We start from the raw sequence: 26,399 nt of genomic DNA on the forward strand, positions 1-26,399 counted from the left end.
TAACTTTAAACCTGTATACTTGGCCATGACCTAAAGACAGTAGTCCACAGTCTTGTTCTCTCAAGATTAAACTATCACAATTCCATTCTCCCTGCCAGTTTAGAAGTTCACTTCCCCTCAAATGCACACTTCAAGCTGCTATTGACTGACAGACTGACTGGTTCAACCACATAACACACAGATTACTAAACTTTAGCTGGTTTCCCATTGAAGAGAGATCTACTTGCAAACTGACATGCTTAATGCACAAACTCATACATTTAAGCACTGGCACTAACTGGCTAAAACGTTTAGGATCTTGATGGTTTCTGTCAACTCTGCAGTTTCGAAACATTCCCTTACCAGAGATTCCCATTTTCAACAAAAATGCATCTGAATCAAGTGATCTCTGGCTGCATTCCATCTTCTGCTACTGTGATCCTTCTTCATAATCAGTGCTTTAAATGGAAAAAAATAAGTGCAGGTACTCACCAAAAGGACTAGTGGACCGATGGTGCAGTTATGGGCAGGCGTAAAGGCGGCGCTAAGGGCAGGACGAGGTTTTTGACCTTTGTAAACATTGTATGAAATAAATCTACATGCATTGTAGGAATGTCTGATGTATCTGTTTTATGAGTTATTACACTAATAACAATTTATATAGCACTTCCTAATAGTGTTAATTGTTAACCAAAGTAACCCTTTTTAGCAATGTTAGAATAACAAAATATTGAGGGAAAACAGCAAGGTTTTAAAAGTATGCTTTGTAGTGTGTATGAATTTCCCCAATAAAGGATCATACGTCACTAAGCTACCTACATAAAAAACAAATCTGTGGTCTGCATGTCTCATGCTGTGCTTTACAAAAGGCACATTGACCTTCCCTGCAATTTTATGCTGAGTTGAACCTTTGATTACAATTTACATAGAAATTTACAGCATGTGCATTATAACCACCCGAGTTATTTAAGCGCCATTATACCCTGGACGGGGTGATATTTCAAATGCAGTCTGTTATGATCTGTTAAGCAAGCCAGAATAGAGTTATTATGATGTTCTTTCTTGTAAAACATTTGAAAAAATAAACAATTGTTTCTCTGAGGAAATTGGTGGAGGGACAGGTATTTTCTTTCAAACAAACACACCTATTTTAAATTGCTGATGGATGATGGTTTCCAGCCGCCGTAAAACAATGGGCATGCGAAAAAGCTGTATGGCCCTGAACAATGCAGCCAGCCGCCCGCCCATTAGGTTTTACAATCTACCATTTTAGCCCGACTGGGAAAGATTGAAGGATAAAGTACACACCTTGCAGGTACACCGCTCCTCTCATACCATCCCCCAGTGGCATAAGTAGATCTCTGTCCTGGAGACACAAGCTGCTGTTCAGGCACTTTCATGAGCTCAGCCCCGATTAGTGCTTCTGAGCGCAGCATCACTCGAGTCAAAGCCAGCCTCCTATGAGTACCGGCATTCTCCTTGCCGAAGGAAAAGTTCCGGTACTCATGGGGAGAAAATGAAGAAAGTGCTGATACTCCGTACTGGTGAGTCCCGGCACATTTAAAGCACTGTTTATAATCCTTTAAAAAGAACTGAAACAATTGCTGCTCAAGCACCAATTTCTGCTTTATTCTCTCGAAATTCTTATTTTTCTCTATTGAGTCAGGATCCCAATAATTACCAGAGTTAGATACACAACGTGCTTTGAAACCCACTATCTTTACAAAACTAAGGTCCCCCATTATCCGTGCACTCAGATTTGCTTTATGTCATACACGTCTCACCCACAAATTGTGGTCTCCATTATTATTGACCTGCTCTCTTTCCGAAACATAAACTCAGACGTTCTTTTAAAGACATATCTCTAGGTACAGACTTATATATTTGTATTGGGCTTGTAGTCGTCATCTTTTTCGTATAATTTGTTATTTTTCATTCATTTATGACAATATATATGCTTACTTGTGCTCTAAAAAGCCTTCCATTCAAAGTTTTCTGACACTCTTGGGCCGTGTATGCTCCATACAAAACCACTAAGTAAACATAAACTGCACCAATCAAATAACAAACAAATGTTATATATGGTTCATTGACCCACACACATTAAAATCTAATTAAAGTGATTCTGAAGAAAATAGTGGAAATTGTTGTACAGCCACGCTACTCAGGTGGACATTGTAATTTCATGTCCATTAAATGTACCTGCACCATCACAGTTTCTACTCGTCTGCCTTTCCTCCAAGGACTGACCTCATTTCCTGTGGTGCATTTCTCTAAGTCTAGAGTATCTTTTATACGAAACTGTTATAATCTAATTTTTTATTACACTCAATAGGTGTAATTATAATGTAATTGGAACTACTTGGCTCTTTTTGCAAAAGTGAAATATCTCATTTGACCCCCCACCATCATTTTTGTAATAACTTCAAGGCTTTCACAATTAACCTTGCCTGTACGAACTTTTCTATTTTTGTTGCTAGTGTCAAAAACCCACTTGGGATTTAGTCTGCCATGCACATTTTGCCGTAAGATGTGTCACATGTTGCGAAACATTTCGTTTTAAATGATTTAAAATATGATTGAATATCGACTTTTGTTTATGTTATTATTGTGAATACAAAGGAAAAGCCCCTAATTTGAGCACAAATATATACTGTGTAAAATCAATGTATTTTAATACATGTGGTTCTAACAATAAAACATGTTTTCAAGAATTAGAATTACCTCGAACAATTTTGCAAGGTGGAGTCCTTACTTAAGCAATCCTCAAAACTATTTAGCATTTATTATAAAAAGTGTTAAGGAAATGTGTAAAACACGTATTTATGTTAGGAATATCATGAAATGTTCGCATTGCTTAGATAGTACTTAGGGTTTTCAGACACTGTAACAAGTTAACTAGAAGTTTTAAATGTGCGCAGTATATATTTAAACCTTTGACTTTGCTTAAGAACAATATAACAGAAATATAAGAGAAGTTTACGGGTTTTCTGTTCTGAACAGCTAGGGTTTCCAAAATGGACGTGCAGAAGCATTTTGCGCCAATATACAGCGCCAAATGCTGGTTTTCCATTGCACATAATTATGCATAATTTTGTTTAATTTCCCAAAATTTTTACGCAATTATGCAAATTCAAATTGCTCCAATTTAAAATACTTTTAGTATTTTTAAGTGTACAGTTCCCCGTCCCTGCCAGAAAACTCCACCCTCGTCGATGGCGCCATTGGAAATAGTGTCTGCCGGGGGGACTCCAGCCACCCTTATTACTGATGCAGACTTGGATGTGTCTTACCGCCAAGCCAACTGAGGAATTCCGACCTTAGCAGGTTGGAGAGGAAATGAGGCACTTACCTTTTCTTCCGAACTCAATCCCGTTTTTGACTGGACACGACTGGATCAGACCTTCCATTGCTGCTACCACTAGAGCACAGAGAAAACATGATCCCCTGCCATTGCCAGACTCAAAGGTAGGGAACCTGCATTGCCAGTAGATGTTGTATGGTCACTGCACACATGCTCGGGACCACTGCAATCATATGCATATCATAGTTATTTTTTGAGATTACTGTAACATGCACATATCAGAAACATGATTGTATCACACATGGATAGGGACACACTAGTACAAGACACATATCACACACACGTGCACAAATGGCATTTTAGTGTCAACATTTGTTGCCAAATGAATGCTGGCACCACTATTACATTACATTCACACTTGTCAGCTATGTACACATGTGTGCACATTGCATGGGGGTCTGTACCTGTGATGCTGTGCTTTCAGGTGTGTATGTGAGTTAGTACGTGTGTGTGTGTGTGTGTGTGTGTAATTGAATTGGCTGGTTGAGGTGGAGGGACCTAGAGTGGATGATGTGCTTGTGTCAGTATGTGTGCCACTTGCATGTGGGACTGATGTGGTTGTGTGTTGTTTTGCGGTGTGCAACATTGAGTGAGTGTTGCTGTGTGGCATTCGTTGTCGTGTTGTGTATAGTTGTGCTTGTGTATAAGTGTGTTTGTGTGGATGAGTGTGTAGTTGTGTCAGTTGTTGTGGTTGTGTCGTATGTGGGTGCAGTGTCAATAGTTTGTGTATGTTGTGTCGGATGCATGGCAATGTGTGTTTTCGGCATGTATATGTTGTGTGATGTTGGACTGGCAATGGATAATGGTGTGTATGTGGTGTGTTGTGTATGTTTTATGCAGGTGGACACATATGGCCATGGTAGCGTGTGTGCATGTTACTTAAATCTATTCCATTGCCACTGTACATTGTCTATTGGGTCCACCAGCAGTACACAGCCTGCAGGACGGTAAGATCTAAATAAGGCCGTCACTAAACCACCAGCCTGATGGCTAGGAAGAGCACTCTGTGGTGACGGTCTTCAGCTCAGACTCAATTCATTTAATTACGGTGGTTGGAACAGCGGCTACTTGATGGAGTACTCAGGTCCACTGCTGCTGCTGACTGGTAGTAATACCGTCAAGATTTAAACCAAGCCCTCAGACTTGAAGTGTAATTATTGTCCTATGGGACTGGAGGTGCATGCATTCTCATGAGTCTGATATGATGGAAGGTAAGACATGGAAACATTAGAGATGTCTGAGGATTTTGGGGAGATAAAGAAAGCCAAAGCACTCAATAGGGTGGTTGATCTCCTGCAAAGAGAGCCCAGGGCTAGCCCTTAGGGAAGGGCCTCTGATGCATGCAAGATCATTGTTCAAAACCCTAGTGAACAATGTAGGGATCAAATAGATGCAGCTAGACTGATTGGTACACCTGGAGCTATGTTTACCAATGACAAGAGTCTATGACCAGCGAGACAAAATTTGTTTTAGTTCAGTGCCATTACACTACATAAGCAATTATGGCTGCTAACAGAGGCTGGAACGATCCCTCAGTGAAAGAAACAAATAAATGAATGAATAAATGAAGAACAAATGAATGAATGAAAAGGTCTTATAGAGCACACAGCCACTCCTAGGAGTATCCCGGCACTGAGAGACTAATAGTACAGACTGAAATGATGATGCCTGAGCAAATAGCCAGGTTTTAACGTTTTTCCTGAAAAAAAAGCTTAAGCATTTAGGGGCATATTTATCATTACTAACGCAACACTGCGTTGCACAGCATTGAATCTGCACTATATTGGGGCATTTCCCTGCACCATGCATGTGATGCATTTTGGGGACAGCACAACATGGCCCAAGGACCAGATATGCATCATGAATTTTGGAGCAACGGTTTTGATAATGGCGCAAAGTGCTGTATCACAAGTACTATCTACATGATGCAAAGTAGGTTTGCATGTGATGAGGCACCTATATATGCTGCAAATCAGCATTGTGTCCTGCAGCAGTACTTTGCGGCTACGGAGCTCTTGAAAAAGTGACACAATTTACACAACATTATTCCTCAATACAGAGAAGTATGGAGGGAGCCTCAGGGAGCCAGGAGGGTAACAGCCTCAGCCTAGAAGACTTGACATTACATCATCCCTGGGGAAAAGGAAGAGGAATGCCCCATATGTTAAGTCATCCATAACCTAACTGTCCATTCCTTGGGCAGTAACATATTGTTTGGCCCAGTCCAGCCCTGCCAAGTTTCCCTGGCCCATGCATGATGCACTCCCTCAGTCCAGGTGTATCACCTGAATACTGGGACTTGTAGTGTGATGTATTACATCATAAAGAAGAACTACAAGTCCCAGATTACAAAAAAAAATCCAGACTAGAGCACATATGCCAGTGACAATGCAGGTCCCCTTGTACCATAACACAAATGTGCTTGTGTTGAGACTAGGCAGCAAAAGAGGACTGTAATGTAAATTTAGTGAATGTGGATTTGTAAAGGGTAAACGTGTCATCTGAGACAGTATCCAGGTGCTTGAAGAGCCAGGTGTACAGTTACTATCACAAATCCATATTTGATGCAGCTGTCCTGATGTGCTGGGTGAGGTTGTTCCAGGTGTAGCCTGTCATGTAAGATATACCCTAGGCCCGACTTGCCCATATGGATATTGGGGGTGGGAAGTGAGTGCAAGTGAAGCAAGGTGGAGGTTCATGATTGGTTGGTGGAAGTGTAGACGTGTGTGAGCTAGGTGTGTCGCTGGCAGTGTAGTGTCTTGTAGGTGTGGCTGAGCATCACCTCGAACTGGCAATGTGTCTGAATGGAGAAGCATTGCATTTTGTCTTAGGTGAGGTGTGATGTGTAAGGTAGATTGAGTAATAGTCTGGCAGTGGTGTGTTGGATAGTTTACCTCTTGTGTAGCAGGAGTGCAGAGATGCTGTACTACAGGGCATTGGTGTAGTACAGTCTACATATGGTAAGGGCCTTCGTGATGGTTCTACAGGTGTCAGGAGGGAGCCATATGAAGAAATGTCTGAGCATGCAAAATATGTGAAAGCAGGCAGCAGTGATAGTGGCAATTTGAAGTCTCATGGTTAGTTTGGTGTCCAGGATGATGGATGGGTTTCTGGGGTGGTTGGAGGGTGAGGGGTTGGGCCTAGCTCTGTGGGCGACCAGGGTGAGTTTATGTTGCAGATTATCATCTATCTTGTTAGAGTGAGTATGAGCACATAATCTTACATAGTTTGCCATGTTGGTCAATGGCATAATGTATCAATGTTTGGTGATGTTGCTGTCTCCTTGAGAGTTGATGTATGATGTAGGTGTCATCAGTCTAAGAGATATTTTAGAGTCCCTGGATCTGAATGATGCTTGCTAAAGAAGTCATGCATATGTTTTAAAGAGTGGGGCTGAGTGAAGAGATTCTTGGGACTCTACAGATGAGCTCCTTGGGTTCAGAGGAAATGGAGTGAGCTTGAGCTGTTGCATACTTCCAATTATGAAGGAGGCTCTCCACTTCAGAGATGGTCCCTAGTTTCTTGTGTTGTTAAGTCTGAAGATGATTGTGTGTGAGCTAGGTAACTACAGGATTCCCCTGAAAAATTTGAATTGTGGCATAAACATCCCCTTCCCCTTTCTTGCAGTGCAGCAAAGTGGCTTTCCGTGCAGTGTTGTGTCTATATTTGTGAAATATGATCCCTGGGGCGCAACAATGCACAAGTTACATGCGAAGCAGTACAGAAAGGCTGTTTGGTGTTTTGTGCTGCGTTAAAGGTAGAGTGCAGGAATGTTTGAGGCATAACAATATATTGCAACTCTCGGCTTGTGAAAGGGTGCAAACAGATGGCTAGAGCTAATGCAGACACCCTTTCTACATGGTGCAATGGTCCCTGCAGAGGTGCAGGGCAGCACATTTTTCCTCAGTGGAGGCCGACAGCAGAAATGCTCTGTAAGATGCTAAATGTGGCCCATTCCTGCACTCACTCTTTCAGGCAGGGCAGCAAGCTGCCTAACTGTGTTGCATTGTGTGCAATTTACACAAATAGGTTCCCTAATGAACACTGAGGTTGTGTGATCAATGTACATGTATTGCCCTGTGAAAAGCAACAATAGTACACCATGAACATATTCACTTGTAGAAACATATGCTCTACATATCCCTATGTACTTGAAAGTGAAGAAAAATACTCTACAAATGTAACAAAGTCACTTATGTCATATTGAATCATGTAATCTTTGTAACATATTTCTATTACTTTCCAGAGGTACAAATAACTTCTCCAGGAGATTAACCGTTCCAAGATGCACAACCTGTTGATGACATCATCCTGTTCCCAATGGATGAACATATCTTCCAACAGCTCCTAGATACTTTTGAAACCTCTCCTCCGGCACTGGCAAGGGAAGATGAAGTTGCTGGGTCTCTAGATGAACCAACACAGGATGGGCATGGACCATTAACCTTTCACATAACAGCTGAGGACTCTGAGGACCCCTTAGTTACTTTTCAACGACAAGTGGTAGGAATCCAGCAGCGAATGGCTAATGAAGTCTGGTTGGGGGATGGAGACCATAGCAGGCACTCTTGAAAGAGTCTGCGGGTGTCTTAACCCATAATAGTGGGTTGACAAAAACAATCACAGACACCTACTCTCGGCTCGGATTGGATTAATGACACCCTAGCTGACATCACTGGTGTCATGGTACAGAAAGAAAAACAACACCAGCCTTCTACAACTGACACTAATGATGTTGTAAGGCAGCTTGCGACCAGCATTACATCCAGTTCCTGGAGGCCAAAAATTGACTCCGTCATAGCATCAATGAGGGCCCTCAATAGCAACACTGTTGCTTTGTTGGCTAACCAGCAATCTCTTGCCAGGGACTACCATGCTTCCTTACTGACACTCACAAATCTTGTTGGGAACATGGGATTTACATCTTCTGCCCTGATGTGTGTGTGCCTGAGGCTAGTAACATCACTCAGCTGCCCCCATTCCAACACCACAACTTTCAGGGGAGGCAGACCACTCATCAGAGGAGGAAGATTTAGAGTTCCCCTGTTTCTGACAAAGAACATCCAGATAAACATTCAGGAATGTCCCCGGTCAGCCTTTCTATTTGTCCTGTGTAGGACATCATTCCACATTCTTTGGAACCCAGTACTCTTTGTTTGTGCAGTAGTTTATCTTGTCCACTTGTGCTCCAAAATAATGTGCTACAATTATCTCACTTATCTCAATAAACATATGTAAATGTGAAGTCAGATGTGTAACTAAAGGCATTTTGACATACAATACATTATAATTTACCCTATGTGTTGATTGAAAAAAAAAATCAACTACTCATATGTGTAATGTGAGGATCTGAACCTCTGGAATAAAAAATACAATTTGAAAACAAATAATGAGATTTGCATGGTTATTAAGTCTACATATATAATGTAACTCTAATACCCAAAGTCCCTTTTTTGAAGCTGAAGAAGAGTGAGCTAAAGTTCAATGCACATGCTATCTTCCTAAGTGCACCTACACTAATTACATCCATTGCAATGGAATGATGAGTAATATGTAGTTTCTCAGTGTAACATCACAGTGTATTAACAAGCCGCCATTTCTTGATAGACACACAGTGAGAAGTTTCTGCAAAGTAAACAAATACTTACTACCTATAAATGGGATGTGTGAAACATGTGAGGCCAAAACATTGTTCCAATGATCCACATAATTGTTGCAAAGTAAAGATGACAACATTATTACCTAATGTGAATACCTCACTGCTCACACAAAAGATAATCAACAATACATAACTGTGGATGGTTGTACCAAAACTAGCCAGCTACTCATGCCCATGATCCTCATAGTTTTGTATTGTACTTGTGCCACACATATATGCACAAGGGCAACTCAGTATCATAAATAACAGTAACAAACACATGCAAGGGCACCTTGCCTCTGCCTGTGTATATTGATAAAGGTTAAGCAATACAATACAGGTCAAAATAGCCGACTTATGTTACTCTGCCCCCTAGAGGCCTCACATGTGTTGTGTGTGAGTGCATCCACACATTACATCAATTGCACATACAATTTTGCATTGGTGGCAGAAATGGGGACTTGTAATAATGCTTCACCTCTCCAGGGGAGAGGGAAATGGGAGATATTGTTGTTAGCTTTTTCTCAGTTGGCTGAATGTTCTGGCACACTTCAATCAATCAATCAATCAACCATATACATTTCTTTAGGGCATTACTCACCCGGTAGGGTCTCAAGGTGCTGGGAGGAGGGGCGGGGGGGGTTACTGCTCAAAAAGCCATGTTTTTAGGTGCTTTCTGAAGGTTAGGAGGTCCTAGGTCTTGCATAGGTTGGTGGGGAGGGAGTTCCAGGTTTTGGCGGTGAGGTGGGAGTAGGATCTGCCACCGGAGGTGGTGCATTGGATGCGGGGGACTGTAGCGAGGGCGAGGTCGGCGGAGCGGAGCTGTCGAGTTGGTATGTGTAAGTTGACTCATTCGGTGAGGTAGGCCGTCCAGTGTCGTGGAGGGCTTTGCGAGCGTGGACAAGGATTTTGAAAATGATCCTTTTGTTGATGGGCAGCCAGTGTAGGGATCTGAGGTGGGTGGATATGTGTTTGTGGCAGGGAGGTTGAGGATGAGACGTGCGGCTGCGTTCAGGATTCGCTGGAGTTTTCTTTGAAGCTTGGCTGTGGTCCAGTCTGCTGCTCTTGAGGGCGTGGGTGACTGTTCTTCTTGTTTCTAAAGGAGTCCATTTGAAAGTCTTGCGCAGCATGCTAAGGGTGTTGAAGCAGGAGGAAGAAATGGCATTGATTTGCTGAGTCATGGAGAGAGATGAGTCCAGTATGATGCCAAGGTTGCGTGCGTGGGTGGTGGGTGTTGGGGTGGTCCGAGGGTGGTGGGCCACCAAAAGTTGTTCCATGCTGCCTTGTTGGAGCCGAAGATGATGATTTCTGTTTTGTCTGAGTTCAATTTGAGGTGGCTTGCTGTCATCCAGTTGGCAATGTTGAGGAGTCCGGCGTGCAGGTTAATCTTGGCGCTATCTGGGGTCCTTGTGAGGGAGATGATGAGCTGGGTGTCGTCAGCGTACGAGATGATGGTGATGCCGTGGGGGCAGAGGATGTTGGCGAGAGGCGTCATGTAGATGTTGAAGAGGGTGAGGCTGAGGGAGGATCCTTGGGGGACCCCACAGATGATCTTGGTGGCTGTAGACCGGAAAGGAGGGAGGCAAACTCTTTGGGTTCTTTCGGAGAGGAAGGAGGTGAGCCAGTCCAGGGCTTTGTGGCAGATGTAAATGCCAATGATGATAGATGTTACCCAGGCAGGTGTGACTTCCAGCACAAATATAAACCAGCCAACAATGCAGACTCCTTTGCACACCGGTACAAGGGTGTCTGTGTTAGTGCTAGGCAGAAGTTTGTGTGCCAACGCAGGAAGGGAGCAGCAATGTGAAGTACTATGTCAAATCCAACACTTACATGCCCTCTCCCATTAACACAGGGCGCTACAATAAGAAGACTACCTGTCGTACTATGTGTAAAATCAAACACTGAGCGCCACTTAAAGCATACATAACTCTAATGTGAGAAAGACCTACAGTTGTTCAGAGGACTCTGACAATTCAACATATTGCTACAATGTACTCAGGACAAATTGAACATGATGTACTCACCCAACACAACAGTACCAACTCATGAGAAGTAATATCTAACTAGAGAACAATGATTAATTTACTTAAATGCAAAACCTAATATGTAAAATCACTAACTCTGAGAAACCTCCGCAACTATCTTTAACAATAGCCTATACTGCCTTATCTAAACCTTACCCTATCTTAACCACTATTGGCACATGACAATTGAAACATCAACCCTCCCCTTAATACACATTTTTATCTTTTTTGTGAAACACCAAACATGAACCCACATCTACTTAAGAAGCTACCATAATAAATGTACAAAAAAACTATTACAACAACTTCTTACTTATTTTAAACTAACCTAAAATATTCTCACATCTAGACTAAACACCAACTTTAACTATGACTACTAAAAACAACAATATAAATGTATAAAAAAACAGGGAAGGGAGAGTCAAATTTGGGTGGCAATTCTCTCCAGTGCCTCCCAGCATGTAAGCAAAGCATTCTGAATGCCGGCCTGCTCCTTCTTGATCCTGGCCATCCTCCTGTCCATCCAAAACAATTGTCTAGCAAGTAACATGTTGAATCTTGAGGGTGCTGCAAGTCTGTCCCTCTTTTGTCCTGTGCCTGCCAGCTGCTGTCCACTTGAGGGTCCAGGAGTGGCCTGTGACTTGCTTTGCTGCAGATAGGCACCCTGAGAACCTGTAGCTGCAGTGGGTGGTCTTCTGTGACCTGGACCATGTAGTAGATCTCACATGCCTGCAGACTTTGCCTTCTTGCAAGTGCGGCCCATTTTCTTAAAGGCAACAGTGCAAAGGTCTTTGCCATGTCTCCTGTGATCTTCACTAGAGAGTAAATTGGACCTTATAGTAGGGTAAGTTTCATAAGTACATCACGATTCATAAAATTTGTCTGCCACTGCTATACAATCAGAAGTATCATTCCATACCTACACCTAATTTGGGATAGAGAAAATTACAAGATACCTTCAGTACAAGGACTTCTCCAATTACATTATGTAAAACTGACCCAAATAAGGTCAGTGTAGGTGTACAAAATATCTATTTAGTCACAATATAGAAACAAGCATTTAATTCATACCAGTGATCCCCACTCATTCAGATGCATCAGTGGTAAACTATACTCAAGGCCCAGATGTGTACACTTTTTGTGTCGGTCTTGCATCATACATGGGGACAAGGTCATGGCAAAACCTATGTGAGATGTGTAAAGGTAAGCTAGTCCAGCTTATGTGGCTCAGCATTTCTTGAGTAATCTGGAGTTACGCAAGGCAGTGCACATTGCTGAATTGCCTTTCGCTGTGGCAAGTTGCCATTCTTTAGATGAAGAGTGGGTGTCTGAATGCCTCAACATGTTTATTTTGATGGCTTCACAGAATTAGCATCACTGCTCGACCTGAAAGTGTGTCATACTGCATCAAGTCCACGTGTGAACCAAAACCAGGAGAAAGATTCTAATTTCACATTTCTGCTTACTCATCTCCTGGGCTGCACTCCTAGGCTGCATTCTTCAGCACCCATAGAAAGAACAAAAAGCTTCTCAGGCATGTGTGTGTATGCAGGCAGGAGACTTCACCTGGCCAAAAAAAAAACTGTGCTGCCTACAATGCAGGGCCCATTTCACCATGAAGCAAGGGTGCCTGTGTTGGTGCTAGGCAGGCAGACGTACCACACCAGTAGGAAAGAACACCACACTTTCCCTTTCATGCAGTACAAGGGAACTACATGAAAGTTTAACATAAATTCCACATAGGTAAGATACTGGCCCTGAGGCTGGCATTGACATGACAATCTATGGGAAATCTAGGCCCGTATTTATACTTTTTTAGCGCCGCATTTGCGCCGCTTTTTGACGCAAAAACAGCGCAAACATAAAAAATACAATTGTATTTTGTAAATTTGCGCCGACTGTGCGTCAAAAAACGACGCAAATGCAGCGCTAAAAAAGTATAAATATGTGCCCCAGTGTGTATGTCCTGCTGACCACACTTAGGCCAATGACATTGTATCCACGCAGTGAGGCATACTGGATCTGCGTAGGCTTTACAAAAATGAGACTGCCAGTCTGACACTACAGATACACAGGCTCTTTGAGATATTCAGACTACTATCCATGTTACAACTTCTAGGCCACAGCACAAGATCTCTGATGAGGAGATCTACTCACAATGTGCATTAGAAAGGCTGAAAGCCGTGACTCTCGACGGTGAGTTGTGGGTTGCAGACTCTGTTACGAGGAGTAGCTGTTCTGAAGGAGAGGCAGACTGTGGCTATTTACCTCCTGGGCTGTGCTTATGTGTATTTAGCCAGTGTAGTTAAGCAGCTGTCTTGGGTGGTGGTGGGCTATCTCAGAGCTGCATCATCGTTACAAGAGGGAATAAGTAGAGTGGACTTGTGACCTTGTGTGGCCTCATATTGCTTTTATCTTGGACCAGGTTTTATAGCAACAAAATAATTAAGGTCCCCCAGAAATCTGTGGGGTTCCAGTTGGGATGCCTCCTCAAAAGAAAAGAGAAACAAAGACCCGGGCTCCAGCTAAGAACACAAAAGGAGTGTGAATTGTGAAGGGACTTGCAGCAGCTATAAGGGACTCTTCAGGAATTGAGAGTGCTCCACCTATGGAAGGGGAGCATGCAAGTGTTGTCCAAGCAGATTGATCCCTATGAAATGGGGCTAAGCAGTTTTCAGCAAAGGCCTTACTTGTCTCAATTAAGGATTTTATGGGGAAATATTTTAAGAATATAGACTCACAATATTCTGGAACTACCGGCCCTGTGGCCTCCCAATTAGGTGATCATTTGGGGTCACTGGATGCCCAGGAGAGAAAAGCTCTGGATATGGTCGAGGATATTAAAAAGATCAACCTCCGTTTATCCTCTTCTCCTTGCCTGTTCTGAACCTCTGAACTAAGCTTTGTCAGCTCTGAGGAAGGGTCAGGAGTTATGAGGGGATGGAGGGAGCAGGAGTAATAGGGAGATGTCAGAAGCTGATACATCTTAGGGTGTTATTGCTGCCATGATTGATCAGGAAGGGGTGACCTTTCAAGGGGGGCCAGGGGAATCTGGCCTTGTCTATGGTGAATATAGATACTTCACTGGATGGCCTCTCCCTGACACTGAACATAGGGCCTGATTACAACTTTGGAGGAAGTGTTAATCCGTCCCAAATATGACGGATATACCACCAGCCGTATTACGAGTTCCATAGGATATAATGGACTCGTAATACGACTGGTGGTATATCCGTCACTTCACCGTCACTTTTGGGACGGATGAACACCTCCTCCAAAGTTGTAATCAGGCCCATAATGTTATTAGTGCAAAAGACCCTGCAAGGATTATTGGAATCATCCCTCTCTACTAATGGGACCGGGAGGAGAAGCCTGCATCCATAAGGAGATCCTCTGCGAATTAAAACCAATGAACTCTTGTATGCCTACCACACTTAGGCCAATGTCCTCTCCAAATCCTGCTCCTGGTGAGGAGGTATTGGAGGGTAGGAGGAAAGGGGAATCCCTTCGGTGAATGAATAAAAAAAAACATTATTGGTGAGAAGATGGCATCAGCGGTGGTTTGGGAACTGGCATCTTCACAATTATACAACAAGGAAAGGCACATGTAGAGGTAAAGGCTTTGAAAGGTTTCCTGTAGGATACTAGGAATCCATGATCTGCAAAGGTGTTGGATAAATCTCCAGATGTAGTGGAAAAGAAAGGAAGATGTAGAAGTGTAAATGAAGGGGATAAGTTTGCTAGGGAAGGGAATAAGGTACAGATATAAAGGCTCCTGTCCCAACAAAATTGGGATCCAAGGTTATGGGCAAAAGGGAGAAATATTACTGTAAGGGGCCAAAGAAAGTGAAGGGAGTGGAGAGTTTGGTCATCTCTCAGACCCATAGAAATACTTCTTCAGGCAGGGTAGATTGCTCAAAGCATACAAATCCACTAGATCTTAAAAAGGACAGTCAAGCTGATTGTTTTTTAGATCAGGGACTGATTCAGGCCCCTCACAGGTCTCCTAAAGCAAATCATGTATCTGGATGCCATGCACAAGGGAAAGAAAACAAGCAAAAGCAAACCCCTAAATAGGTCTAATTTATTGAAGGTGTTTGCTTTGCGTAAGAAACTGGAGGAGGTCTTACGAAAGTTAGCTTTACCTCTCTAGTGTTTATTTATTTGGCAGCAGAAACTGGTGATGAACTCAGGGATTTGGGGCTAGAAATTGTGCCAGAAGGATAAGTTGGGGCCACCCAGCCCAGGATGCCATTAATACCAAATTATGCCAGCCTTAATGTGCAACAAGTAGATTCAGTAACTGGAGCAAAAGGCTTCTCGCCCGCCTTGTTTAGTGAGATATAATCATGGTAGCTTAGAGGTAAACGTAGCAGCCCATTAAAGAGACAGGGTAGTGGACTCCTGCTTCGCAAAAGATTTGTATGTCTGAGCATCACTTAAGAAACTGTCTCCTCCTGGGAGGGGGGGCAGCTGAACTAGGTTGATGGCCCTCCCACCAGCCTGGTAGTTTTCTCATGGAACGTTCATGGTTTGGAACCTTTAATTAGAACAGTTCTTACAAAAAGCTGGGAGGAGAATATGATTATTTGCTTTCAGGAGACCTGGCTGGTGTGAGAGCTAACATATTTAAGCAGATTTAGGCAGCTTATAAAGTAGGCAAAGAAAGTAGTGTCAGGGTGTCTAAAAAGAGGACTGTTCACATAGGTTTCTACTAAATGTACCAAAGGGGTACATATCATCCAGACAAGGTATGACTGGCTTTCAGCTTGCCATCTTTCCCTGCATGATGAGTGCCACTCAACCAACATCCTGATAATTGTAAATGCCTATGCAGACAAAGGCGAGGCCCTGAGGGACAATTGGAAATTGTTTTTTTAGTGATTTGGCATCCCTGTCGAAGATCCCGTGGGCTCCACCCATTCTTTTAATGGGCAACTTCAATCACCGCTTGTCACCTGTCCAGGAAGAGGTTTATTGTAGCGGCATGATGGAAAATGATGGAATATCCTACACCTCATTCTTGAAGTGTTCCCAATCTACGCATGACCGTCAACTAATTAGTTTCCTTTCTGAGCTAGGTTATGTGTGCCTAAATAGATATTTTAGGGAGGATAAGCTGGCATCCCAAACATTTGTGTATGGTAACCAGTGCTGCCCGCTTACTATATGTTTATACAGGCATGGTATTGTGACGCCTGTAAAGGCTTCAAGATGATATGAATTATGGGCTGCAATCACTGGGGCTTAAAAGTGTCTCTCCTTTCTCTCCTGGGATAGGGTGATCCCTATGGAACTATCTTTCCCAAAACGCTTGCCTACCAGCATTGACAATATATCACACACTTAAACCAATTCCAAGAGATCAATGATCTTGGGGTGGAGCCAGGTATTAATGTGCTGGTTTGGTATTCTGAGATCATAGATGTAGTCAAATGTTTGATACCAATATTCAGGCTGTGTAATTGTGAGGTATTAAAAGAAAGCCCATGTTGGACACCTACCCAGGCCTGGTTCGATCAAGAAGGCTTAGGTTTAAGGAAATGTTTGAGGAAAACTAGATCATAGAGGGGTCTCCCAGAGGTTTCTAGGGAAAAAGAAAGGTTCAGTGCATTAAAAGTGAATATGCAGAATTGCTTAAAAGGAATTAACATGATTACCACACCGCAAGTTGTGACTTGATGATCCAAACCCTCCAGGCTAAATATATGCATATGTTTTGGAAGTTAGTCCACAGTGGATTCAATAAATCAAAGGAACCCCTAAGGTGTGTAGTGCCGTAACACACCTGGGTTGCAGTCCTAAGTAATATCTATATGGCCAGGGGAGTATCTGAGAGAGGAAAGTGGCCCAAATCTAGGTGAGGATTTATTGGAGCTCTTCTCGGAACAATCCTTAGTGAAACTGTGATCCTCCTTAAAACTAACTAAAACAGCAGAGCCAGATAATTTACCTGCCATTGTTATAAAATCTAACCATAAGTGGTTGGTAGTTTTTTCTCTAGGGGCCAGATGTAGGAAGAAAAATAATTGAGAGTCGGAAATAGAGACTCCTTGTGAATCGCTATTTCCGACTCGCAAAACGAGATGCATGAAAAAATCGCAATACCAAATAGCTATTCGGTGCGGAGTCGCACCGCAATTTGCAACCTTGCAATTTGCGAAATCGCTATTTGCGAGGTCGCAAATAGCACAAGGGTGAGGTCCGTAGTCTCAAATTGCGACTGGGTCGCAAATTGCACGCAAGTGCAAAAAAAATAGTTAAAAACAGACTTCCTGGTTCTGAGTGATGACATCAGAACCAGGAAGTACCCCCATGAAACAGGGAGGAGCCTACCCAGCACAAACAGCAGAGTCACACCCAGCTGAGTGGAGCTACTACAACCATGTCATCTCAGGACAAGGAGACACCCAGTGCTGGCAGGAAAAGGAAACTGAAGTTTTCTGAAAAGGAGCTGGAGGTCCTAACAGAGCAGTGCTGCCTGCACCATGATGTCTTGTTTGGTAAGGCAGCAATGAGTGTCCCTGACACCCAAAAGAAGAAAATCTGGTAGGACATCCTTACCAAGATAAATGCCATTGGAGTCAGTCATCGCACAATAGATGAGGTCCGCAAAAGGTGGTACGACCTCCGGTCCAGGACCAAGGAAAAGGTGGCCGAGCGGATGAGGAAGATACATGACACTGGAGGAGGACCATATACTGTACCACCCCCTACAGCCATAGAGACCATGGTGGAGACCACTCTGGAGTTGGAGGCTGTAATCGGAATTGGAGACTTTGACAGTTCTGCTCCGGGAACATCCAAAAGTAAGTACCAAAATTCACTTATTTACACCACTCAATGCACCATGCACACAACCACAGTACACATAAACATACATCCTACAGATTTGCTCCATGCCTATATTGCACAGTGCATTATGGGCAATGTAGTACAGTAGTCCAACTTTTGAGAAATATTTATTCAGAGACATCAAACATATGTGAGGCACTGACAGTGTATCCCCTGTGTCCCACAAGTTTCCCACCAGGACCCACTAACAACCCTACTGTGCAGGGAGGTGAACCAGCCACAAACACATCAGACGAGGCAGCCACTGTAACTGCTGAGGAGTGCATGACTGCACCGCCCGTCCAACATGCACCAGAGGACATCGATGAGACTGATCTGGGTCTTTAGGCAGGCAACCTGACACCGCGGCCACTGATGAGTGGGAGTCGGCCACATAGGTCAGCTGGGTCTGTGCGGAGACGGCAACGTCCAATGCAGTCAGCCAGTGAGGAGGATGTCACCGACAAACAATTTTTAGGACTGGAGGCATCCTTACTGCAAAGTCACCGGCTGCAAAACAAGCACAAGCGGGTGACGAATAGGAACCTGAACAGACTGCAGCAGACACTCTCCCAGGGTTTTGCCAATGTGGACAACCAATTTACTGCCATGAACACAAACATGGCAAACCTTACAAGCTCCATAAACGACTTGGTCAGGGAAATGGTGGCAGATAGGACACATGCAAGGCGCAGAGAGCGCAACACTGCTACCCATTTGGACCGACTTAGTGTATCAATTGGGTGCCGTTCAACCACAACTACCTGCCTGTCAAGGCGCACAGTGAAGCTGAAGGTGGAACTTGGCCATTTTGCTGGTGATGTGGCAAGAGGACTAGGGTGCATTAGCCATGCAGTGGACCTGATAGAGACCAGACCAGCCAGACAGCAAGGGGCATTGTCGATACCCCTCAGGATAGCGAGGAGATCTCCAGCATCAGCAGTGTATCTGCCACTGATGCACGGATACTGCAGAGTAGCAGTGCCCGGCAAGGATCAGGGAACCAACCTGGATTGGGCCATGGTGGCCGTAGTCGCAGGAGACTGTGAGCTACCAATCTGTGTTTTGACTGAGGCACATGAACTGAATGTGTCATACATTACTTTTTGCTTTGTTCGTGCAGTTCAGTTGAGAATATTTTCTGCATTATATTCCTGAAATGAAAGGGATAATTTGTGTTGTCACGGTTGCCACGTACCTGCCAAAGTAGTGGGTTGCAATATGGTTCCGTCTCTGTCTGCCCTCCATTGCGATGCTTCCATCCCCAGGCTGTCGGTGTGGTAGCTCTTGCTCCTCATCCTCCTAATCTGTGTCATCGAGGGTGAGATATAGCCAACGTCTGGTGGCAATGTTGTGGAAGATGCCACAAGTTACAACGATCTTGCATGCAGTTTCTAGGCCATACTGGAGTGCCCCTCCACTTTTGTGCATGCATCGGAAACGTGACTTCAACAAGCCGAACATCCTCTCAGTGACAACTCTGGTCCGCCGATGTCCTATGTTGTATCGCCTCTCATTTTGATTGCCAGGTGTTAGGTATGGGGTGAGTATCTATGGTCTCAGGGCAAATGCACTGTCACCTGTGTGACAAAAGAGCCAAAATTAGCAGGGCATCACAGGGTTACGCAGCGATATGTATTTAAGGCATCAGAGTGTACTCAACAGTACCTAATAAATATCCTTCGCAAAACTCCCCACGTTCTAGGCGTTGATGTATCCCACTGTGCCTGAATATGTATGCATCATGTGTACTCCCTGGATATTTAGCCACAACGTCAGTAATGACATTAAGGGCATCACATACCACCTGGATGTTTAGTGAGTGGGTACATTTCCTATTGCGGAACACATATTCCAGATTTGCTGGTGGGCAAATTGGTATATGTGTCCCATCCACACACCTGATTACATGGGGGAAGTTGGCAATTCTGTAGAAGTCTAAATTGGTGCTGTTAATTTCTGCCTCATTCCTGGAAGGTATATATATCTCAATATGTGTATGGCATAGAGGAAACATCTGAAGAATCATGAGAGGGCACTTTGGGATACCCCACCTGCCAATGCAATCACCCCCTGATAGCTACCCGAGGCCAAGAGGTGCAGTGAGCAGAGCACTTGCACATGTGTGGGGATGGAGCAGCCGCGCATTGTCTGGCGTTCAAGCTGACGTTTCAGCAGTTCAATGATCTCTAGGATAACTGCGCTGCTCAGTCTGCATTTATCATAAATCTCATCCTCAGTTTGTTGAAATTGTGTCTGCCTGGTTTGGAATTTCCTCTCCTGTCTCTGCCTCCTCCCCCTCTGCTGGGTAGCCTGGACTCTCCTCCTCCATGCAATCACGTGTAGTGCAGCCATGTTGAGAAACCCAGATGCCTTCTGGGTTTCCTTTTATTCTTTGGCTCTGGTTACCACCTGTTCGGAATCAGTGCTAATCTGGGTGTGTAAAACGGGCTTTTTGCAACTCGTCGCAATTTGCGACTGTCTTGTGCATTCGGTTTTCGACTCGCAATTTGTGACTTCGTAATTGCAAGTCGCTATTTCAGGTCGCAATTTTTGCGAGTCGGTAATGGGTCGCATTGATATTTGGAACTACGAAATGGCATTGGAACATACCATTTCATTTCTTGCGAGGTCGCAAATAGCACTGCAACCCATTTGCAACTCGCAAAACTTTCATACATCTGGCCCTAGAGTCTTTGTTTTTGTAACAAGGATGGGTATTTTTCTGCCTAGTTGCAAGGGTGCAATAATTAAAACCATTCACACAAAAAGGAGTTAGATGACTCAAGTAACTATTGTTTGATAGGTTTTTCAATGTCAGAGCTAAATTGTATTCCAAGATGATTTTACAGTCCCTGAAAGATTGGATTGAGACCAATAACATCATCCCTATGGAACATGGAGGTTTTAAACAAGGTCACTCTACGGTAGACCATTACTTTAGTTTTTGGGCTCTCGGGCAGAAGGCAATGGGAATGACATGGGATCTTTTTTGTTGTTTTGTTGATTTTAGCTCAGGCTTTGACCTTGTGGATTGTACTATTTTGTGGAATGAGCTCTGACATCGGGCTATTCCTAGCAGCTTACTCAAATTCTCCAGGAATTGCACCAATCAGAATTAGGCTCATGTAGAACTAGATTATATGGGACCATTTCTACAAGAATTTGGCTGATGTTCTGGCTCCCATGTTGTTCGCTCTATTCCTTGCAGATCTGACCTGGCTCTTGATAATACTTTACTAATATTTTGCACTGAATTTGCCTCATGAAAGTGGTGTAAAGCAGTTCAAAATATTTTTTTTATAATTTACTTCCCAGTGCAAAGCTTGCTTTGCGCTGGAAAATGACTAAAAGTAATGCAAAGGAGCACAAACCACTACTTTGCTTACTGAGCATCAAGGGGGCTATATGTGGGGGATCCCATGCAACCACCAGCCTTTTTGATGCAAAAACCTATATACCAAAATTGTGAGGCAGGGTTTTGTGTGAAAAAATAACACCTTTTAAAACCAGGCGTTAAAAGGAGAAATGTGGCATTTCTACTTTCTTTTCCACTGTGCAGCACACATACAACGTATAAAAGTTTTAACTGTTGTCTTGGCATAATATTTTGGAAATCTTCCAGTACAAAACCTATGTTAGACTCTCGCACACACCTTTGCACTATGGCGCACACGTGTGCGTGTCGTGCAGGGCAGCTAAAATCAGTGCTAGCACTAGGGAGAAGGGAGGAGAGAGCCATACCTCTGTAGATATGGTGTTCTCCTGTTTCCTCTGTGTCACGCAATGCAGCACAGCATTTTTGGCTGCTACGCTACATTGCCTGACAGTTTGGTAAATCTGCCCCTAAATATTTTTAACCTAAAATGTGTGGCAGGCAGATCTTGTGCCTCCTCAATGCAGATGACTTAGCAAATTTAGATCTAACACAAGTGGGCCTCCAGAGGAAGCTGGAAAGGTTTAATTTACATTGTGTGGCTAATAAATTTAGGGTTAATCTGGAGAAAACAGAAATAATTAATTTGGGGACTAAAAAGAAAGTATATAAGTGGGTGCTAGGCAACAAGACATTGGAGGTGGTAACCTCCTAGAAATACTTAGGAATGATGTTCAAGAATAAATTACATTGGGCCTTGCATAAAGAAACGGTGGAGGCTCCTGCACTCTCCACTATAGGAGGTCTAGTAAAATTTTAAAACCCATTTGGAAGACCTTCTTTGTTCCCTGTATTATCTGCTTATAATGCTATGGTACAAACATAATGCTTTTGTGGGTCAGAGCTGCTGATCCTAAGCACAGAGGGAAGCTGGGAGAAGTGCAGGTGTGGAATTTTCTAACCTATAAAGCTACCATATGCTTTTGGGATAAGCTTTGGTCCATGGAGGTTCAAAAGGAGTCAAGCCTCTGTGCTAATGAAATATCAAGAAGTGAACTAAAGTGGGTTGCGCAGATTAGAAATACATTAGTGAAAATGGCTGTGACACAGAAGGTCTGAACATTTAAAATAATGAAGGCCTATCGAAGGGGGAACTGAAAGAGGCCTGTAAGAGAGAATCTAGTCCTGGGATAACCTAAGGACGTTTCTCTATATACTTGCATTCCTCTATCCTCAGTTATGAATGCTGCTGTTAAAATTTCTGGTGGCGCTGAATTTCTGATTTCTAAAACTGAATTTTGATGCACTTTACGATTAGGATAATAATTGCACCTGTGGATTACGTCCACAAATTCTAATGTTCACGTTTTGTTAGATTGTTAGCACTTTTATAAAATACAATGTCAGATTTTAACACTGCTTTTTCTAAAAATGTAATATTTGCCATTGCAATAAGCCACATGCACTTTTCACGAACATGGAGTTCCTAGATGTGGCTTTTGCATTACTAACATTTTTAAAAATAACCTTAGGCTTGCAATATTGTTAGAGATTAATATTGGTTAATGCTGTCTGACCTCATGGTTAGAATCTGGAGGAGGAGTGTCAGAAGCGGCAAACTTGAGAATATGTGATATTATGCTGTGTGATTTATTTTGTAGGTAGCGGATAGGCTGTTTTAAAGATTGTGTGTAGGGCCTGTGGGGTGGTCAAGGGGGGGTATGGCATTTTATATTGTGAATGTGTGTTCATTTGTATTATAGATGTGTGTCTAAACAATTTTAAGATTTTTACCCACCACACCTATATTGACAGTACATTCACATTATCATGCCTCTTTGTCAATTTCAATTGAATTTGTTAACACGTGCTTTTGTGTTTGCTCAATGAATCTGAGTGATTTGTTGTCAGATGATGAATACCTCCCCATACACATTCCTCTGTCACAGAGCTACAACCATGTACTCATGACACTTAACTGTGAAGCTATCACTTTCTTCTTGTGTGAATGGGCAATACCCGTCTGCAAAACATTCATTGAAACATTGCATTCTAAAATAGTGCAACTACACACAGTTCCAATTCTGAACTAAGCACTATAACTTACCAATGTAATGGCACTTTTTGACACCCTTACAAACATATGTGTACATTTTCAGAATTTTGAACGCAGCTAGTCCCTTCACAGGGTTGACCTGGCTGGAAGTGAAAGGTCAGAGATACCTCACATCATACAGCAGAATCATGCTGCATACAGGCTCTACCACAGGCCCTCTCCAACATGACACAAGGGTGCAAGCATTAGCACTAGGCAGCCAAAATTGTTCCTGCACAAGGAAAGGTCAGAAATTCACCGTAATGTGTTAAATATGAAGAATTCCTGCCCGTACACATTTGTGCAGCGCATCAAAGAGACATGCTGTGCTAAATAATTATAAAAGTGTCACTTGGTACATACACACTAGCCTTGCTGCACAGACATATCTTATACCATGTGCAGTGTGGATGGTGATTTGTATTGTGAATCTAGCCATTGGGGCAGATTTACCTACATATTGTGCAGTGTTTGTGTCACATGATGCATTATGAATCCTAATACATTGACTACCCAAAACCTTCATCAGTGCTGGATATTTCTAAATAGTAACCCTCATTTGGGCAAAGGGCTGCTTTGTATTACTGTGCATCAAGAGTGCTAGATCCCAGTAACATTACACAGCATTTACACCATGTGTGCTGCTTTGTGTGACAGTTTGATAAATCTGCCACCTGGTGTCACTCTCTCTTGCTTTGTGTGTCATAAGGCATCCACACATTTCAGCTACATGTTGTGATTAAAATGCACCTTAGCTAATTTATCTACATTACTACATGATGATGATACATCAACACATATCTATGGGGGCTTCGATCTCCAAAACCAGCAGGTGCAGCACATCAGCCTCACAGGTAGTAACAACTGCCCAACAATGTTTCAGCTGTGAAACACTCTGGTCTTCCTGGGCCACCTTAGCCATGTACCAATGCACCCTCTCCAATTGATCCTTGCAATCCTTGGGGTAGTATCCTTGGCTTTCCCATCCACCGGCAGCCAGCATCTGCTGCAGAGATTGCATGATCAGCTAAATCAATCCACCAGCTTCTTCCTCTGTGAAGTTCTTATCTCTCCCCTTCCCAGACATGTCCACAGCGGCACACAGCCTATCAATCCTTAATTGAATCAAAAATTGCCTAAATACCTATCACCCCAAATTGCACAAACACCCAACAATTAGAAATACAAAATACAACACAAAATATAATTAACAGGGACAGAATAGTTACAGACAACACCAGATGCAGCAAAAAACTCCTCAAAACGTGAACAGCACTCCTCAAACCACCAGCACCAATCAACAGACACTAACTGAAAATGAAAGTAACATTTACACTTCCTGATATGCAGACACACCCATTGCATCATTTTCTGAATGTGATAGGCAGGTTCCTGACATTTGTGTTGATTTTGCTACATAAATGTACATTATGTGATGCAGTACTCTCTTCCAAACAATGCAAGCTTTGATGCTATCCAATGTACCTACGCAATGGCCTATATGGTGTGCTGCAAATAGTCATACAACATGTTTCCTCAACAGTGTCCTATATACGGTAATGCACACAGCCACGCAGTTGCATATATGGAGCAATACTAAGGGCCAAGCAATGGCAATGAGGCAGCAGTGCTGATCCACGCTACTGAGGCAATGCTCTGGTTCCGAACCACACAACAGAGGTAGTTCAATGGTTCTGATCTGCACAGCAGCGGCAATGAGTCACTTCCACAAAAGATGTGTGGATTCTGCTAAAGCAAACACTTTAAGCAAGCGAGCAAAAATCCAATACAAATATCTAGTGTAAGACAAGCAATTTTAATAGCACATCATTCAGCACACCACTTAGGACTCCTCTCAGGGCTTCTGGCCAGTCCCTGGATAAAATTCTTGAGTAAAGCCCTGTGCTAAGTCGGCCTACGTCTCTCATGGGGGGTAGTAGGGTGGGGCAGATACATACAGGAACGGGAGCTGGAGCCAAGGCAGGGAGAGACAATGACAACCCAATCTCCAACATCAAGTTCACCTGGAATCTTGAAGCCCCTGAGGTTGGTATCTGTGGCACAAAAGGCACAGAAAACCCCCAAAAAATGGAAAGAACAAAGGGCTCTCAAAATATTCAGGGGCAACTGGAAACCGGTTTATAGGGTTTTCTCCACACGTAGCAAGTTGAGAAAACAACCTTAGTAGCACAACAGCTTTAGCCCTGGATGCAGGTCAGGCACAAGGGACTGAGGTCGTCCAACAATTCCAACATGCTCAAAATGGGAAATGTGAAGGGAAGACAAAGACGGATGCCCTGCTAGCCCTGCAAGCCCCACAAACTCCATGAAGTCCATGGCAATTGACACATAACCTATAAAAATTAATGGTTACAATGGAGAAGTCAATGAGCTGGATGATGAGGCAGCTTAGCTACCAGTATATGGGCTTAAAATGCAGAAGAATCATAAGACGGGTCTTAAGCGAAATGCTCCAAATACTAGGAAAACATATATACATAACTACTGAACAAGAATGAGGAGTGGAGTAGGGGGACACACCAAACATATGGACAATCAAGTTACACAGACTGTTCCTTTCACTGTTCCTTCCAGTCTGAGTTTGGAACTTGAACCTTTACTTAGGTCTACACAAACTGAGCAACCACAGGGCTCTGCTAGTTGCGCTACAGGTTCCAGCCTGGATTCTTCAATTATTGGGTAACTGATAGAACTGGCAGACACTGCACTAGGAGGAAGCAGCTACGACAACGACAATATCACAACTAGTATCAACATCAGCCCAATGGGATTTGACAGTAGATCCGAGGCAACCAGAATAGCTCCCATGGTAGCGACATCTAGACAGCTGAATAGGGGGCAGGCTGCATCTTCAAGTAAAAACAAACAGCAAACAGTGGCAGAGATCCATCAGATAGCACAATTACAACCAGTGGAATCCTATAATCAAGAAATTTTTGGCAACAGTCATTCCTGTTCTACCCCCCTACGAGGCGCAAAGGAAGTTCCCCAGGCCTTTCTCACTGCAATAGGACATGGTGGCTGGACACTGAAATAAACAAGTGTGGAAGCGCAAGGCCATGCAT

This window comes from Pleurodeles waltl, chromosome 1_1 (assembly GCF_031143425.1).
Source record: "Pleurodeles waltl isolate 20211129_DDA chromosome 1_1, aPleWal1.hap1.20221129, whole genome shotgun sequence".
Taxonomy (NCBI): Eukaryota; Metazoa; Chordata; class Amphibia; order Caudata; family Salamandridae; genus Pleurodeles; species Pleurodeles waltl.